The 2,942-nt window shown below is 69.3% G+C and overlaps 1 protein-coding gene across 1 annotated transcript in view; it reads right to left on the bottom strand.

The window, feature by feature from the left end:
• SPOUT1 (SPOUT domain containing methyltransferase 1) overlaps positions 1 to 2,942 on the bottom strand; it is a 33,996-nt gene that overhangs the window by 30,698 nt on the left and 356 nt on the right. The window lies entirely within an intron of this gene.

A 2,942-nucleotide genomic window follows, 5' to 3' on the forward strand; every position in this document is an offset into this window, starting at 1 on the left:
CCCCCACTGCCCCCTCACCTACCCCCCACTGCCCCCTCACCTATCCCCCACTGCCCCCTCACCTATCCCCCACCGCCCCCTCACCTATCCCCCACTGCCTCCTCACCTATCCCGCACTGTCCCCTCACCTATCCCCCACTGCCCCCTCACCTATCCCCCACCGCCCCCTCACCTATCCCCCACTGCCCCCTCACCTATCCCCCACTGCCCCCTCACCTATCCCGCACTGTCCCCTCACCTATCCCCCACTGCCCCCTCACCTATCCCCCACTACCCCCTCACCTATCCCCCACTGCCCCCTCACCTATCCCCCACTGTCCCCTCACCTATCCCCCACTGCCCCCTCACCTATCCCCCACCGCCCCCTCACCTATCCCCCACTGCCCCCTCACCTATCCCCCACTGCCCCCTCACCTATCCCCCACTGCCCCCTCACCTACCCCCCACTGCCCCCTCACCTACCCCCCACTGCCCCCTCACCTACCCCCCACTGCCCCCTCACCTACCCCCCACTGCCCCCTCACCTATCCCCCACTGCCCCCTCACCTACCCCCCACTGCCCCCTCACCTACCCCCCACTGACCCCTCACCTACCCCCCACTGCCCCCTCACCTACCCCCCACTGCCCCCTCACCTACCCCCCACTGCCCCCTCACCTACCCCCCACTGCCCCCTCACCTACCCCCCACTGCCCCCTCACCTATCCCCCACTACCCCCTCACCTATCCCCCACTGCCCCCTCACCTGTCCCCCACTGCCCCCTCACCTATCCCCCACTGCCCCCTCACCTATCCCCCACTACCCCCTCACCTATCCCCCACTGCCCCCTCACCTATCCCGCACTGCCCCCTCACCTATCCCCCACTGTCCCCTCACCTATCCCCCACTACCCCCTCACCTATCCCCCACTGCCCCCTCACCTGTCCCCCACTGCCCCCTCACCTATCCCCCACTGCCCCCTCACCTACCCCCCACTGCCCCCTCACCTATCCCCCACTGCCCCCTCACCTGTCCCCCACTGCCCCCTCACCTATCCCCCACTACCCCCTCACCTATCCCCCACTGCCCCTCACCTGTCCCCCACTGCCCCCTCACCTATCCCCCACTGCCCCCTCACCTATCCCCTACTACCCCCTCACCTATCCCCCACTGCCCCCTCACCTATCCCGCACTGTCCCCTCACCTATCCCCCACTGCCCCCTCACCTATCCCCCACTGCCCCCTCACCTATCCCCCACTGTCCCCTCACCTATCCCCCACTGCCCCCTCACCTATCCCGCACTGTCCCCTCACCTATCCCCCACTGCCCCCTCACCTATCCCGCACTGTCCCCTCACCTATCCCCTACTGCCCCCTCACCTATCCCGCACTGCCCCCTCACCTATCCTCCACTGCCCCCTCACCTATCCCCCACCGCCCCCTCACCTATCCCGCACTGTCCCCTCACCTATCCCCCACTGCCCCCTCACCTATCCCCTACTGCCCCCTCACCTATCCCCCACTGCCCCCTCACCTATCCCCCACTGCCCCCTCACCTATCCCCCACTGCCCCCTCACCTATCCCGCACTGTCCCCTCACCTATCCCCCACTGCCCCCTCACCTATCCCCCACTACCCCCTCACCTATCCCCCACTGCCCCCTCACCTATCCCCCACTGTCCCCTCACCTATCCCCCACTGCCCCCTCACCTATCCCCCACTGCCCCCTCACCTATCCCCCACTGCCCCCTCACCTATCCCCCACTGCCCCCTCACCTATCCCCCACTGCCCCCTCACCTATCCCCCACCGCCCCCTCACCTATCCCCCACTGCCCCCTCACCTATCCCCCACCGCCCCCTCACCTATCCCCCACTGCCCCCTCACCTATCCCCCACTGCCCCCTCACCTATCCCCCACTGCCCCCTCACCTACCCCCCACTGCCCCCTCACCTACCCCCCACTGCCCCCTCACCTACCCCCCACTGCCCCCTCACCTATCCCCCACTGCCCCCTCACCTACCCCCCACTGCCCCCTCACCTACCCCCCACTGCCCCCTCACCTACCCCCCACTGCCCCCTCACCTATCCCCCACTGCCCCCTCACCTACCCCCCACTGCCCCCTCACCTACCCCCCACTGCCCCCTCACCTACCCCCCACTGCCCCCTCACCTACCCCCCACTGCCCCCTCACCTACCCCCCACTGCCCCCTCACCTACCCCCCACTGCCCCCTCACCTACCCCCCACTGCCCCCTCACCTATCCCCCACCGCCCCCTCACCTACCCCCCACCGCCCCCTCACCTACCCCCCACTGCCCCCTCACCTATCCCCCACTGCCCCCTCACCTACCCCCCACTGCCCCCTCACCTATCCCCCACCGCCCCCTCACCTATCCCCCACTGCCCCCTCACCTATCCCCCACCACCCCCTCACCTACCCCCCACTGCCCCCTCACCTACCCCCACTGCCCCCTCACCTACCCCCCACTGCCCCCTCACCTACCCCCCACTGCCCCCTCACCTACCCCCCACTGCCCCCTCACCTACCCCCCACTGCCCCCTCACCTACCCCCCACTGCCCCCTCACCTACCCCCCACTGCCCCCTCACCTATCCCTCACTACCCCCTCACCTATCCCTCACTACCCCCTCACCTATCCCCCACTGCCCCCTCACCTACCCCCCACTGCCCCCTCACCTACCCCCCACTGCCCCCTCACCTGTCCCCCACTGCCCCCTCACCTATCCCCCACTGCCCCCTCACCTATCCCCCACTGCCCCCTCACCTACCCCCCACTGCCCCCTCACCTACCCCCACTGCCCCCTCACCTACCCCCCACTGCCCCCTCACCTACCCCCCACTGCCCCCTCACCTACCCCCCACTGCCCCCTCACCTACCCCCCACTGCCCAACCCCCCCGCCCCCCGATTTGAATTTCCCGCGCGTGCGCGTGCTGGCCGC

This window comes from Petromyzon marinus, chromosome 59 (genome assembly GCF_048934315.1).
Source record: "Petromyzon marinus isolate PM22_M1 ecotype Great Lakes invasive population chromosome 59, UKy_Petmar_22M1.pri1.0, whole genome shotgun sequence".
Classification (NCBI taxonomy): domain Eukaryota; kingdom Metazoa; phylum Chordata; class Hyperoartia; order Petromyzontiformes; family Petromyzontidae; genus Petromyzon; species Petromyzon marinus.